General features: G+C 40.8%; 1 pseudogene; it reads right to left on the bottom strand.

Annotated features, from left to right (window-relative positions):
* Window positions 1-3,236: 3,236 nt before the first annotated feature.
* Window positions 3,237-5,867, bottom strand: LOC103731384 (annotated as a pseudogene).
* Between the last annotated feature and the right edge of the window lie 11,236 nt (window positions 5,868-17,103).

Below are 17,103 nucleotides of genomic sequence, written 5' to 3'. Positions count from 1 at the left end.
ATAAATAAATAAATAAATAAATAAATAAATAAATAAATAAAATTTTAAAAAGGTAAGTGTGTCTAATCCAGTGTGGCAAACCATCAGATACACTGCTAATCATGACAAAAGCCTTGTGACATGACAGGTGTGGATGAACAGTGTCCCTTGATTTCTGGTTTCTCAGAGAAAGAAATGAATACTTTGAATGAAGGAGATTGAAATAATTTCTTGAAAAGTCAGGATGATTCAAAAGGCAAGAAGGGAACTAGATTCTCCTAACTGCAAGTTTGAAAACTGCTAACTTGTGGGAGGATGCTGAAGGATCCTGGTGTGGGTCTTGGCAAAAAGAGAGAATTCTGAGAGTGATGCAAAAGGTTCATCTGAGGAACTCAGATGACTGGGGATGCCTGGGGACAATGAGGGGGATGTGAATGACATGCTAATGAAAAACAGTGGGAATTCTTTATAAAATCATTCTCCTACCAGTAAGAGACCAAACTTGTATTGGCAAGTTTGAACCTAGGAGAAACCCAGAACTCTGTTCTTATGCTGCCTGTATTGCTGGATGGGGAAGATGAGGAGGGGGGTTGAGAGAGGAACAGATGATTGTCACCAAAATAAAACTGTGATGGTTAATTTTGATTAACAACTTGATTGGATTAAGAGATACCCAGAGGACTGGTAAAGCAGACCTCTGGGTCTGTGATGCTATCAAAGACAATTAGATCCTGAGAGCTGTCACCTAATTAATGGATTAATCCCTTGATGGATTCCTAATATGAGGGCATTATTGGAGGGGGTAAAAGTAGGAGCCAGGGCCTAGTTGAAGGAAGTTGTCATTAGAGGTATGTCTGTAGGGTTAGATCCTTCCCTGGGCTCTTCTTATATCTCCCTTTTCTCTATGTTGCCTGGTTAGCCATGATGTGAACTGCTTTGTTCTACCATGCCTTCCCCACTGTGGTTGATGGACACCTCTGAAACTGTGAACCAAACTGTCTTCTTTATGAGTTGTTCTCTCTGGTATTTGGTACAATGACAGGAAAAGCTATCTAACATAAACAGTAAACATTTCAACTAGTGACAAAACAAGACTGTAAGGTTGAAAGGCACCTTGGGTTTATTGGTGTTCAGTTTTTTAGGAGCTCGGTATCCATTAAGAGGGACAAGGATCCTACACCTCACTTTTTTTTTACAACTGTTCAGCAAACGAACTAGAAAAATATACTGTTAGACAGAAGCCCAGACTGTGACACCATCTAAGACTGTATCATATGAGTCAACTTTTCTTCATGCTCCACATTAGTGTGTGACACACATTCACATGATCATAGCCTGGATTGGAAACTATGTGAAAAACCCTTGATCTTGGGCAGGTCACTTTTCTCTCATGAGTAGACAGGTGCCTGCATAGAATATTCAGTGCAGACTCTAATGGAACTTAATCTCCCTGCCCTCATGTTTTATCTCCTCTTTTTCCATTTAGTTCTTTGTTTTATTATTTTGGTTCTCTGTATAGGTTTTTCACCCTTAGCCATATTTCTTCCTTACAATATGCTCCTAAAAAAAATCTAACAAATAACATTCTTATATTTACTGTCTTCCTTGAAATGAATTTTCTGTCCCCAGAAGAAAAATAATTACTCCATTCTAGCTTATAATCATAAATATTACAAAAAAAATAAACTGACATTAAGAAATTATGGAAACTTGACCACTGCTATCATCAGCCTGTATCTGCAGTGGCCTCATAAACTACTGGTACTAACAGTTCAATAAATCAATAGTTAGAAGAGTTTCAATTAGGTTCTGAGCCCCTTGTAGATATTCAAAAAGCCACAGAGATTAGATGTGAAATTGGTGTGAGAAATTGCAGGTGCCTATACTGTTATTTTTCCCACCATGAAAAAACACAGTTTCTAGAGAGCAGGCAGAGAGCCTGGTCTGCTGAAGAGTCCTTGGGATCTGTGTGCATCACTGAATGTCCCTTTGTCTTTCCAGGAAGTGTCTGTAGCTAACAAAATCTTGAACAAAGAAGATTAAAAAGATAGATAACTTGTTTAACAAAAACAAAGCCCAAAAGCTTAGGCCACTAGGGTTGTGGCTAATACAGCCCTTTGACCAGGTAGTCTCTTTGTGTTTAGAAACAATTTCCCAAAGCACGATGTATATTTGAGAGGGGACAAAAAGGACTATAGTTTATGCCATTCACGGGGCTAGACTCTGCCATGATCAGTTTTTAAATCACTCTAGCACAGATGGACATTTCTTATTAAGTTCTTGACAACAGGTGTTTCAAATTGAGTAATGTCTGATGGTTGTGGCACCTCAACTTGTTTAGATTCTAGTCAGATGTCAGCCACCAGTTAGATTCTAGTCAGATTCTACAACTAAATATGTTTGTAGAAAAGATCTGAACCAATGATTATAGTTTGTGGAACGAATTGAGGATTTCATTTAAATTTGTATTATGAGTGTTGTTTTAATGTTACCCATTAGAGGCTATCAATTTTAAACATAAGTAGCAGTTTTTACATAATAGCATGTAAACATTTTAACAATTTCAAGTCCCATGACAATATATATAATTTTATTGTCTCTGGTATAGCTGTTTTACTTTGAAATATTTACTGGAAATGTAGTTTCCTTGTTTGCCAGATGAACTGTGATAATAGCGGTTAGTCACAACATATTGACAGATTGTTTGGGGGAAAATCCCTTCATTTCCCTTCTGCACATTTTGGGGACATGATGGGCAATCTTATGCAGATGAGAAGAGTCCCCTCTTAGTCCAGGGCAGGACTGAGGCCGAACGGATGTTGTCAGTGCGATTTACTCTGACCATCTACTAGGAGATTGGGTGGTTTCTGTCTAGCAGCATCATAATTCATGGTAACTGAGCTTGGTTTGAGGAAGTATCTTTCCTGAATATATTCTTCAAATTCAAAATGAACAAGACTTGTCTTTCTTCTGTTTTTGAAATAGCTTACATGAAGCAATTATTTATCTGTTTGGTTTTTCTATATGAATGTATTGCCTGCATGGATGTAAGTGCACCTGTGTCATGAAGTACCCATGGAGGTCGGAAGAGGATGTTGAACCCTCTAGCACTGGAGTTATGGACAGTTGTTAGCTGCCCTGTGGGTGCTCGGAACCAAACCCAGGTCCTCTGCAAGAGCAGCCAGTGCTCTTAACCACTGAACCATCTCTTCAGTCCCTGAAGCAATTTATTAACAAAACACTCTGAGAAGTCCTGTTCACATATGGTGACCATGGTGACTCCCCTTCCTGCTGGTGTTGTTGGAGAAGATGAGGGTAGCATCATCAATCTGTCAAGTCTTCATTCTTGAGCGGGTAAGAACTCTGACTGGGCTCCAGGTTTGGGGCTTTTGTTCCTGTTTCCTCCAGTGGCCTGGAGTTCGACAGGCAGAGCAGCGATGCCCAGGTAAGTCTTCGCATCTCTAGGCCACATCTTGGGCAGCCAACACGGTGGCATATGGAGAAGATTCATCCCAGCCTTCACTTCGTTCCACCAGTCTGGCAGATGGTTTCCTTGCCAGAAAGATCAGAGACACGGACAAAGGTGTCCTTGAGAGATGCAAAGATGTGGCAGATGTGCTCTCCTTCAGCCCCTGGAGGTCAGAGGCTGATGGCTTATCCTTCTTTCTTTTCCCTTCCCTTGTGAGGTGCTGCAGGTCATCTCCAGATTCCATCACCAGAAAACATTTATTTTTTTTGAGAATTATGAAAGGGAGAATGCTCTCTACTTAGCATCCACCTGTCAAGAATCTTAATGATAACACTCCTGTTGTTTTGAATGATGCTGCAGAATCTGACCCTGTTAAAAATCTTCCATTTAAGCTCTACAACTTATGTCCTAAGTGCATTTAAACCCTATATTGATTATCTGGGTATGGTGGTGTTCCCCAGGGGTCCTGGTTCCTCCAGGGGGCAGGGCCTGCTGCAGAGAATTGACTGTGGAGAGACTTAGCCGTGGAAGAGGGGCTTGTGGTGCCATCTTGGGACTAAAGCTAGTGGTGACTATGGGCATGCCATGGGAGTGATCTGGTATGGCGGCTCTGAGCCATGGCACAGAGCTGGGTGGCCTGGAGCTGGGCGGCGTGGAGCTAGGCATTGGGTGTTTGTTTGTTGTAAGTCACCCCCCCACGATAATAATAAATGTACATAAAGATATGTTATATGGTTTGCCTGATAGCACAGGAGACCCAAAGAGAACTCTGGTGACAGGTGGTCACCCCTGTGACGGTAGCTCTGGGGCTAAGGCAGGAAGAAGTTTGAGATAACCTCTAGTTGTCTGATCCCAGTAGCTGTTTCCTTCTTTAAACTTCTGTTTTCCAGTGAGTTAACAAGAAGTATGTATGATTTCGTAAACAGAAAAAGAAATTGTTTTTAGGAATCGGGGTCTCTTGTGAAGCTGAGTGATTTCTCTCTCGTCATTCAAACTGCTTTTCCCCTACAAACTAGGCATGTACAGTGGGATGTCAACACCTCTGAAGAGTGCTGTGTGCGTGAACTAGGTTCCTTGGAGCACCCATACAACATGCCTGTTGTCAAACGGCACTGAGCAGCCATCAGAGGAGGCAGCACACATGGAAAGGTCACATCAAAGCCATTAGAAGAAGTTTCAACCAACACAAACCAGGTGCCAGATCAGCAAAGGCAGCGGAGGTCTTCCAGCCATTGCCATCGACATATGGAGGTTGGGTGTCTGTCTTCTGCACAGATCTCCTTAGTTGCCTGCAAGTTGAGTGAGGAGCTCCGGGGATGCAGCACTCATGAGTTGTCACCCGTGACAGGGTGTACTCTATGTCAAAGAAGCTTTAAGTAACCCCTCACCTGTGCCCCTATACATAGTCCCAGAAAACTCACTGGTTCACTGGGTAGACTCATGGAATCATGTCTTTGGTCAGTTGTTGGTGTCTTATCTGAGGTGAATAGATATTTGTCCAAGTCTCCCCGGAAAAAGTTACAGAGTAGCTGGTGATATAGTTCAGTGGTCTAATGCTTGCCTAGCACACACAGTGCTCCAAGTGCTAGCCCTAGTTTTTCTAAAACAAGAAACAACTACCACAAACCCTACAGAAAACAAGGAAAGAAAGAAGGAGAGAAAGAAGGGAGGAAGGATTCTTATATACAAATGTAGTTTTAAGGAAAGCTTTGGATAGGAAACAAATGACCTCTTTCATTAAGTTCTGTCAGATACTGTTGCTTTGGACATAGTGCTTCAGTGAATTAGAAAGAACTAGAATCTCACGCTCCTAAAATACAGGAAATATGTATCCTAATTCACCAGATCTGCAAAATTGTGTTGGAATCTGTCTCCTGGAGTCTTCCATTTTGAAAGCTGCTTATTAAACACTTTGTGTTGTGGATTACAATCCAAAAACATTTTTTTAAAGTCAGTTTTCCTTACGGTATAGAGACGAAACACACTAAGCAGGATGCATCTGAAGAGAAAGGCTCATTGGTGGGTGGCAGATGGAAGTGGAGAATGTTTGGGGCAACTTGAAAAGGGAGATCTGTTTCCATACCTTAGTTACAGAGGGAGCGATGCTAAACAATGCTCAGGTTCAAACTTTTGGTACACGGGAGCCTGTGCTCATCTACATAGAGCAACAGCAAAAGGCAGGTTCTCTGCCACCCTGGACCCACTGACACCCACCCTTCTGCTTTGGGTTTTCCTTACCTAGGAGCAAATCTGTGTCCTTGGATTTCAGAGCAGAGCCCACTAGGCTGTCTTCGGGACAGGTGGGCTGTTCCTGTGTTTGCTGAGCTGAATGTGACACAAAGGAAGCCTTGGGGAAAGGAAGAGCCGGCTCAGCCTGGCGGACATCAGTGCTTACACATGGGATGCCTAAAAATTCCATTAAAGCTCCTTCATAGCAAAGAACAGGCTGCTATTTGCATCTTAAAATCAAAATACCATCTGATGTTCTGCAAATTAAAGGGGTTAGATCTGTGTGTTTCCTTTATTCTAATGGACATGCATTTTCCATCTAACATCTCAACTGTTCTGCATGCTGCTGGGACAAATAAGCATTTTACTCTTAAGAAAACATAACATAACAAAACAAAACAAAACAAAAACTGCTACTCAGGCTTGTAAATACTCAAGGGCATGCTGGTGGGACTCAACATTAATAAATAACAACAGATAATCTTTGGTCCTAACACATGGGAACTTCACGTAAAAATAAAACCAGCCCTAATTTTCTTTACTGAAACCTCTCTGCCCTGCTGGGCTCCCATCAATTTCAGGAGCGGACAGCAGCTTGAGGTCTGTCCTAATTCCAGCACAGCAGCCCAGCCTGCAGTTAGTTGCTATTTGCTGGTTGGTTGGATGCTTTCCTTTAAGCAGGAGAGCTTTTCTTTCTTTAATTAGGACCTCTGTTGAGAGATCTCCAAGTCAAGCCCTGCTGAGTGGATTTTTCGTGTTGTGTTTCACTAATGGATTTCAAAACCATTTGCTCCCTCAGTTCCCTCAATACTCTTGGGGGCAACTCAGGCTCAAAGAACAAGTGTGTATGACCACACCATGCTTACTGTGACACTGGGGAGTAACAGTGCCTTCCTGGGAGATGACCACACCATGTTTACTGTGACGACAGGAATAACAGTGCCTTTCTGTTTGGCCTCCACATTGCACTCTCCTTTGCTGTGTGGGCTTAGGGCACTTGGCCAAAACTATGGTGATGGTAATTAGGCTCTGCCAGATGTCTAGTAAATAACTTTGCAATAAAGAATGATGGAGTTGCATTCATCAAATGCCTGGTCTCAGTGTATCTGTGTGATTTGTTGTTCATGTGGAAGGAAACTATTCCAATCCTAAGCAGTGTGAAGTTCACGAGGTGACCACGCCAGAGGGGTGGGATTCTTTCCTATCGAATTGCTTCTATGTCTTCTTAAAATTCATTTCAAGTATTAAGTATCAAATCAAGGAATACTGGGAAGTCCCCAGGCAGTATTCCATTTGTGCACTTATCCTTTAGAATTCAGAACTCGTTTCCCTATATAGCAATTGAATTACAAATGAGGGCTTTCTACCAATGGAGAGACGATGGGATAATTTATGCACAGGACTGAGGGCTGTAATCATTTAGCAGCATTGCATCTGATGAAAGTAGAATTCTAAGATGTCCTAAATTCAATTACAAAGACCAGAGACTGGAGGTGGGAAAGAGAAAAGGGAAGTTAATCAGTGAATACTCAAGGGCTGAACCAAAGGAGGGACTGTTCCATGTTCTCGAGGATGCTAAAAGTTTGGCTTAAAAGCCCAGGTAGCCATAGCCAAATACCACCATGTTGCTTAAGTGTACTCTAACCTCAACAATACAGAAGCAGCTAGTGCTTCTCCCATGGGCCCCTCCTATCCCAAACTTGCCCTACTCCATGTTAACCTGCACCTCTTACCTATTACCAATGTGCATTCCATGTAAACAGTGTGCACTCGCCTTCTCAGATAATTCCTTATAAAAACGGCTGGTTCTTAGATCCAGGGGACAGTTTTGTAACTACCATCTGGACTTGCTGTTCACTGTTGCATAAACTTGGCCTAGAGCCTAGTCTTCTCCTGGGAAACATCTGTAAGGATTCAGTAAACCCTTTTATTTCAGAGATCCCTTGGTCCCAAAAGCTTTATTTCAATTCACATATATGAGTATATATCATACTTATATGTATATGTGTTTATAAACTAAACCATAGTTAATTTCTTCTCTTAAGCTGTATCAGTAAACACCATATGTCTGCCTGATCACAGTCTTTCTAAGGATTTACGTTTTGCTGAAGGAAGTGACATCAAGAGGTTCCCTCACAGGTCTGCTTTATTCCTGATGCTACTTGAGTTCATTACTAACAGTACCATTAACACGTCTTCTGCCTGTGTCAGATGCTACTGTATACCTCACTGGGAGCTATTTCCACATTTTTCCTTACTGAAGAACATATAAGTCATGAAGACAAATGGATTAAATGAGGAAACCAGGGAGATTCTATTCATCACACTAATAATGAGTAAACTCAGGGGCTGGCATATGATGAAATAATCCCCTTCTGGCCAGTGATATACAAAAAAGGGTCCACTTTGAGAAAGCATCTTTTTCCTTTCAACAGAGAGAAACAAGAAAGTAATGATCTCTTTTTTTCTGCTAGATATTATGTATCCATCTCCATGTGGTACTTTGGACTATTTTGGAAGAATGAGATTTTAAGGACTATGCTATGAACACAAGATTGTTGGCTTCTTTCAAGTATAATAACAGTTAATACCTCTCTCTTTTTAAGTTCCTGCATTGTGTATATGTCAAGTATCCACTGTTGACAGCACATAATCTGCTTACTTAGAGCTTTAGTGATATTTTAACTCTACTGTTTATTCTGCAACAAGGACAGTCCTTGAAACCAACACACTGAAACAATACCTGTCTTACTTTGAAGAAGGTCAATTTGAGAATGAGTTTCTATCATCAGCATGTGTTGGATGAGCTTGTTCTCTTCCTGGCAAGCTAGACTGGCAAGCAATAGACAGACACCTTCTCCTCCACCTGGGATTCACCCACTTGCTTCAATCACCACAAACTAATTTGATTATAGACCCTCCATAGGAGGGGAGGGGCTGAGGGAGTCAGTCACCCCTCCTACCCAATCAGTCAGCCTTAGCTGCATGAGGGGGCGGTTCTAAGGATAGGGACAGGGCAAGCCTGGAGGGGGCGGGTAGCCTTTGCCATCTTGGGCTACCGCTGAGGGTCAGGGTGTCCTGGTTGGGATGTAGGAAGGAAGACCACACATGCCCATACCCTTGTAAGTTACCTCCATCATCACCCTATGCTCTGTTAGTAACCCCAATAAATCCTTTTTTTCTCTAAACGATAGTTTGGAGGAATATTATCTCGGTTTGTCCTAAGGATACTGGGAGGAGAGAGGTAGAAGCCATGTGCATGTACCTCCCAGCAGTAAATTTAACTGCAGCCTGTTGAGGCTGGTGGTGGGGGAGAGCAAAAAGAGAGTCTATTCAAGTTTCTCTTGAATCTTGTATATACAACATTCTCTCACCACTGTGAGCCCTCCCAGGTGAATAGCTGTTTATTCATTTAAGCTAGAGTTTATCACTCATACCTAAGGAGTGAAAGCAAATTTAAAATACACTGAGATGCTATTTTTCTCTTATTAGGCAATTAAAGATAAGGGGCATGATGATGAAATATGGGTGAGAGCTGTACCTGTTTACACCTGTAGGGCTGGAAAGTTAAAAAATGACCTCTTCCATCACCAAAGTACTGCCACACCCAACAATATTTCCTATAGGCACACCCCTCTGATCCACAAAGTGTATGCAATAGCATCTTTGTAGTGTAGCAAAAGAGGTACTCATGATATCTGATATTTAAAGATCATATTACATTTGCCATTGGAAGTCAGATAGCATCATAATTGGCTGTTGACAACCAAATGATAGTGATGTGTGAATGAATACCTTCCACTCCTATTAATAATCAGCGTGATACACTTTATCAGGAGACTGGGAAGTCATGGGTGAGGTTTTAATTTACTTTTACTCTGAGAAACGATTCTTTTTGCTTGTGTTTATTCATTTGTTTTGGGTTTTGTTTTTTTATAAGCATGGGTAGGAACTTGCTATGTAGCCTAGGCTGCCTTAAACTCAGGATTCGCCTGCCTGAGGGTTCTGGGTGTTGAGATTATAGATATGTAACACCACACTTGCACTAGTCTTTGCTTATTTAAAAATTTTATTGTGATAAGAACATCAAACATGAGATCTACCATCTCTAGATGTTTATATTTTATTTTGGTTTTTGAGGGTTTCTGATAATGCTACATTCTGAACATTCAAAGAGTAAAAAATATTTTTTTTCCATAATACTTCAAAGGATGGTGCCAGTCTATCACTGTCTGCAAAGCACCTTCACATACTGTTACTGTAGGTCATTTTGTCTCTTAATTAAAGTAAGTCCATAGTTTTGGCCTGTACTGAAATGGGGGGGGGGATAGAGGGTCCCCCAGAGGGTTCTTAGTCTCATTCATAAAAGAATTGAAGAATGGACCCAAATGGCCGAAAGTGGACAGACTTACAGAGACCTACATGACTATGACTGGTCAGAAGTTCTATGGAATTCTGGAAGCTCTCGCTCATCAAGAAATTCCAATGGATTCTATATGAGCATTTGAAATGTGCCCTGTTCTGACTTTTTCTAGTTTCCTGTCTAGAACTTGTAATACTAACTACTCTTGCCTTTACTTCTCTGTCATCTCCTAGGCACCAGTCAAGGATTTTCTTTTCTCCCTACAGTTGAGTTATGCAATTTGGGAGTCTGTTTGATAGACTCACTGACGGGGTACTCCAGTTGCTTCACCCTGTGTCCCTGTTCAGCATGAAAGAAGTAAGAATGATCTGTGTTCCAATTCCCTATCGGCAATTTGGATAACCTCTTCGGAGGATGCTGTGACAAGAACAGGAGGTAGGAATTGGCTAGGCAGTTAGGGTAAAAAGACTCCAAAGAAAAGTAGCCAGTTTCTTGGCTAAAAGTCAAAATGTCGTTGGGTCTCTTAGCAACATACTTTGTTCCAAAGGCCAAAAGTGTCAAAAGTATTTGGGAGCTCTTATCTAATCCCTAAAAGATTTTAGGATTACCTCTTCAGAGGGGGGAATGTTAGAGTAGCAAAAAGCCCCATAAGTTAAACTGGTCAAGACTATAAAATCCCTAGTCTATCTGTTGGAGGACCCACCTTTCCAGTCTCACTGGTCAATCATCTGGTCATAGAACCACCCCTAGAAAGGGAGGTTCACCGTAAGTCATGCTAAATAGATGGGCAGAATAACTGGTGTGTTAATGAGGTAGTGAATTTTTCCTGCCTAGAGTCCTGCCTTGTAATGCAGAACTCCACAGAACTTCTAGATGTTTTTAAAGTTAAGCACAGGCATAGTGCTGTGAGTGAACCTCTAGAAACTTATTTACCGGGCATAATTGACACTTCATGCCTGTTGTAGCAACTTTCCCTTCTAGCCCTATCCTACTTTCTGTTTACACTTCAGTCTTTAAAGTACAGGCTCTTGAACTCTGGATTATGATCCCATATGGATTACATAATTGAATGTGACAGTCACAAAAACTTGACAATAGAAGTTGACTTGGGTGTTGGGACAGGATTTCCAACCATTTCTGAAATGGTCTCAATCATACTCCTGCCATTTTATACTATGTACATTGTGAAGCAGTATTCTCAGTATCTATGATTATAAAATTAAAGTACTGGTCAATTCTGAAAGATGTTAAAGATGACCTGGATGTGCAAATGAGGAGAAATATTTGGAAATACCTAGTATGCCTTAAAGCATTCTAATCCCATGCCTAGATAGAGCTGCTGTAGCTCATAAGTACATGAAAGCAATAAAAAATTCTCAGAGGAATAATGTTTGCAATAATAAAAAAACTGGAAGCAATATAAATTTTCATAAACAAACATATGCATACTTTAAGCACAGTCATGTGAATGGAATACTGTAAAACAGAAAAGTAACGGTGCCAGTATGAACAACTCTTGAAATATAATGCCTTTGGAATGCAAAAAGTAATTTTGTAAAAAGGTAAGCATTATATAATGGCATTCATTTAAATTTTAGAAATACACAAAACACTAATACATGCCTGTACACACATATACACACACAAAGCTAGTCCTTGCTTTGTACAGTTTAATACAAAAATTAGTCTTATATTTTAGCTAAATACAACAGCCTCTCCATGTGATTCAAATGTCCGTTTATTAACTGAATGGCATAATATGGTATACTGAGTGTGGATAATTGCATTATATGGAAATTTCTTTATGCATATGCATAATGTTCAAGTTTCATTGCTAACTTTTCTTTCCACAAACATCACATATATAACAAGTGACATGATTAGTGACAGTAGGTCCCATCTTTCAAAGTCAGTTAAAGAATGGTTGCTGCATAGCTGTTACTGGTTGCTGCCACAGAGAGCAAAACTTGTGGTTGTGTTGTCTCCTTGTTTCCCCATGACAGGCCATGTGACACATTACAAAAATAGGCTCTGGAAAAGGTACTGGCTGATTAAGATGATAGTGACCAAGAAGTAAAGAGCGCTAATGTGGGTGATGACATCTGAATTGAACAAAACATCTCGACATGCGAAGCTTAAAGGATGCAATGCTGGAGGCTGATGCGGACTAGAAAGAGTCCAACACATCTTCCTGTTCCATGCTCTAAGTTACACAAGGGGAGGAGCTGTCCAACTACTTCTAAGAGACTTTTACTAAGAAATAAAACCTTAATCTCAGTGTTTCTTATGCTTTACAATACAGTAGGAGAAATACAGGTTTTATTATTTTTCTCTTACAAATTCATCACAAGCAAGAATTTTTAATATTTTGAGAACAATTTTTTAGAGATCATGGTATTAGTTTAACTTTTGCTATTGATTGTTCATAGTGCTTTGACTTACACATCCATTGTATGTCACATTATAAAGACTGAGACTTTATAGATGGATATATATATATGTTTTGTAGATATAATATATACAAATTAATGTTAAAGGACAAATCCATCACACACTATTCCTTTAAAATCTGTTAAGAGGAATGATGATTAAGGATAGGGTGCTTTAACTGTGTTTGTAAAGCTTTCAATTTTCTGGTAGTCTGTCTAGTAGTAGAGCCTTCCATAAATTATGTTATTACTTTATGCCTTTTTGTAAGTCTGGATTATTTTATTAGAAGGAAAAGAAATAATAACCATGTCAGAAAGAAATAATGCTTTCCCAGAAAATGAAGGGAATCTCAAGAAGTCTGAAAAATGTAGCTAGCCCCTTGTCATGGTTTGTCTGCCAATCTTAACAAATACACTGTGAAGACTTTAAGGGAAAAATACGAACTTCTAGACAGCTCATGGTTTCTTTGATTATCAGTTGCTAATAGTGAGGAAATAAAAGTGTACATTCTCACTTAACCCCTTCTACTCAATTTATGGCCTGCTATACAATTTTTGAAAACTAGCTCTGGTTACACTTGGAAGCACTCACAGAATGCATGATGGTCTCTAACCTATTGGCCATGATGAATGCCCTGTGAGGATACAAGCAGATTTTAGGATCTTGTGGCTGAGTCACAAAAATGTTATAAAAAATCTGTCTTGAGAAATAAAATATGCCAATCTATCTTTAAAACTCCTCAATTTCTGATGTAACAGTGTCAAGTTCTCATTTTTCTATGAGATAGTTTAGCATTTTTGCCTGTGGTTTCTTTCCTACGGCCCTGGTAAAACAAAATGCTGAACTTAAGGATCTTTTCCTAGGGCTGTTGTTGCAAATTACCATAAACTTAGTGGTTTAGCAATGTTACTGTCTAGGGGTCTTGACTGGGCTCATTTTTTCCATCAATGAAAGAATTAAAACGCAGGAAAAATCTCAGACATAGCAGAAAGCAATGAAGTATATTAAAAGTACACATACATAGAGGAAAGGGGTGGAGGAGGAGGGAGGGGAGGGGAAGGATAGGGGGGGGGAGGGGGGGGGGGGGGGGGAGAGAGGGAGGGAGAGAGAGAGAGAGAGAGAGAGAGAGAGAGAGAGAGAGAGAGAGAGAGAGAGAGTGAAATTCTCTCCACAGTGCAGAGGGGATTCAGAAAACCAAACAATTCTAAAGCCCCAGAAAGGCTTGGCCCTTTGAAGTATTCTGTACTTTTGGTGGTTTGGGGCAGGCTCCCCCTTCCCTAATTGGATTGGCCAACTTAAACAAAGAAGAGGGAGATGATATGTCACAGCTCTAAGCTGAGATATGTCTAACTCTAGTCTTGGTGTATCTGAACTCTTCTGGTCCTGTCAGCTAGAAGGGGGCCTGGGCAGCAGAAGAAAAGCTTGTCAGGTCTTTGTCTCTGAACAAGAAGCTGGAAGTGTGTCACCTTCATTACTCAGCAGTGGCCCATTTCCCAATTATTTACCTGTCAAAAATATGACTAGTTTTTACTTGCTTCAGCAGAGTGGAAATTTATCTTCTGTTCTAGAAGTCAGAAATCTAACACGGGTCTCAAAATATTTGCGTTGAGAGAGCTGTGTCCATTTGGGCTACTGTTGGGGAGCAGTGTCCTAGAAGAAAAACATTGCATCTTGGAGGGAGGCTTAAGACTCCCTAAAGCGGGGAATGAAACATCGCATCCTGCAGGGAAGCTCACTAAGCTCAGGAAGTAAATAATGCAAAAGCTTTAGGAAGTCCCTGATGCTGGCAAGATTCACTAGGCCCCTCCTTCCCCAAGCATGTAAGGACTGCTGAGAAAAACTCTGACTAGCCAGGCTGCCTGGAAAAACTCTCCAACCTGCCTGCAAGCTGTGCAGTTAGCTCCAGGTTTCCAGATTTCATGAGCCATCACCCATATGACTTGGGCTTTTGGTGATGCAGTTGCCTTTGAATAATTTTTGCTCCTGTAAGTAATCCCTCAACTATATTTCTATAATCAACCCCAATAGTGTTCATTGGTTCACTAAGTTGGACTTTTATGGACTCCTTTCCTTAGTCCATCAGTTCCCTGTTTGAGGCCAGTGGATGTTTTTGTTCATGTCTCCTCAGGAATAGTGTCACACAATAGCAACTGCAGGGAGAATCCCTTTCCATGCCCTTCTGTCTCTTAGAAGACATCTGGGTCATTGGTTTGTGGTCCCCTTGTTCTATCTTCAGAGTAAGCATTTGAATGGTGGATGACATCACATCCCTATTACTCCTTCTACTTCTATGGGTCCATGTGATTAGATTTGACCTACCTGGTGAAAACATAAACTCCCATTTTAAAGATCTTTCATTTAATCCTACTTGCTGTACCCCTTTTGCTATGTGTTACATAGGACTGCCTTCCAACAGACAGACACCATCTTCCCAAGCTTGGCTGCACCTACTTGTCTAGGATCATCACAGTTAAGCTAAGCTCCAAGAAAGGAGGGGCAGGGAGACTCAGCTGTCCCTCCCAACCAACCAACCAGTCTTCTCTAGTTGCACAAGCGGGGATGGGCTATGGGTATATAAACTGAGGGAGCTGAGGGGAGGCTCTCTCTCCATTTTGTGCAGTTTTGGGGAAGTCACCATCCATGCTTGGATGAAGATTTTCCAGTGTGGCCTTAGGAGGGGAGCACCCGCATTCCAATAACCCTTCCCTATTGTTCTGTACATAAATCCAATAAACTCATTGGTTTCCTAGACTGAAGTTTGGCTAAGCTGTACCTCAGTTAGTAGTGGGTACCAAGGGAGGAAGGAGCCAGAAGTTGTTTATGCTTCTGAGAAGTAATTTTAGCAATACTATGATGGTTACATACTCCCAGGTTCTAAAGATTAGGATGTGGATATTTGCAGGTGGAGAACATTATTCTCCTTTACTGATATCTTACCGGCCAGTGGCTGTGTGCAAATTCAAAATTCTAGCATTAGACCCCCCACATTTTATTGTATTAACAGATTGTGGAATTCAAGTAAACTTAGGTCTAGGAGCCTACTTTTGCAAACTTTTTGTAGAGTTTTGAGGGATGAAACAAAGCAAGTTGGACTCTTACCCTAAAACAAAGAACTTAGAGCAGCACAGACTGTATTGCCACACACCTATGCTCAGTTCATCAGCTCTAGAGTAAAAACCCAGCCCAGTGTCCTGCCTGGCCTGGCTTCATGGCACTTGGTTTGCACTGAGGAAGAATGAAGTTTCTGCATCACCAAAGCCAGTCTCAAACCCATGTTCCCAGAGATGTGGAGAGAGGTTTCATTTTTACATTTCAATGTTATTTTCAGCCAGAACCGCACATAAATCTGCAGTTTCAAGGCTTTGGATGCAGTGTAGTGGATAATGAGACAGACTGTTTCCACACTGTTAATGTAAAAGGCTGCTTACCGTGGAGAATACCATGCTTCCTATCTCAGTCATACAACGCATTTATCTGAACTTTAAAAAATATTTCTACTATGGTACACTATCAGGGCAATTGAAGAAATCCCACAAGTCCAATGAACAAGCCCTATATTTTCTGAATTTACAGCTTTGTGGATAGCACTTGGATGGCTTTTGAAATGTGTTTACTTGATAAAAGACAATGGACCATTTTCCATCAATAAACTCACAAGGAAGAGACTTGATAATGAAGCTCGTGGAGCTCAAGGGCCACACACCATCAGCCCCATAACCCTGAGAGTGCAGCTGTGTGCTGGGGCTTTTGGGTTTCCCCAAATAGGTTTTTCTGTAAAAACTGCCCTTTGAAATGACCATCTCCTTCTGTTTACATAAGGCAAATCCCAGCCCATGGACAAACTTTGAACATGTCAGCAGAAGATATAATAACTTAAGAAATGTTTGCTGGGATGTTCTAAACATTCCTACAAGGCTGAGGATCTGCTGTTCAATGAAGCTTAGCCCTTACTCAAATGTTGCAATTACTGTGAACATCTTCCTGAAAAATTGAGTGAAATTATTTGAATTGCCCACTTTTGTAAAAGAACAGTGTGATTTAAAGATTTCTCCTGTCAGTTCTTTCTCCTTTTCCTTTGGGTTCATGTTAAAACAAACAAATTAAAGGTAAAAAGTTTAAAAAAATCATTATCATTAGCCTTTTGGTATCAAGTCTGTGAGGCTAACTCAGGCCTTTTTTCTCTAGGACATGAGAGTTGCTATTAAGGTTCTTTTTGGCTCAAATACAGGCTTTTTCACCTAGAGGTCTTTCTTTTTCTTTCTCTTTTCCTGTTTTCCACCTGACTGTACCAATCAACAAGCCTTCTTTCTGGTCATACTACTATCTCCCTGAGACCAACAATGTGCTGTCTCATGCCTCTGTGCCCAGAGAGCAGGATCTAATTACAATGGATATTGAAGATTTGTGAGAAATGGGTTTGCTTTGTGTTATGTATTATGTTCATTCCTCTCTCCCTGCAATATCACATATATTATAGGATTTTTAAAGTGATCATGAAGAATCATAGACTCCCATGAGTATATTGACAGCAATGGTTTTCCAGGGATAACGAACCTGGGGGGCAGGGAGCCCTGCTGATCGCAGCTAATGTAGATGCTCAAACCCGGTCTTGTAGAGAACATTGGCAATTGGC

Source organism: Nannospalax galili, unplaced genomic scaffold, assembly GCF_000622305.1.
Source record: "Nannospalax galili isolate Female #2095 unplaced genomic scaffold, S.galili_v1.0 scaffold234, whole genome shotgun sequence".
Classification (NCBI taxonomy): domain Eukaryota; kingdom Metazoa; phylum Chordata; class Mammalia; order Rodentia; family Spalacidae; genus Nannospalax; species Nannospalax galili.
Note: the sequence above shows the minus strand (reverse complement) of the source record. Positions and strands in the feature narration are given on the sequence as shown.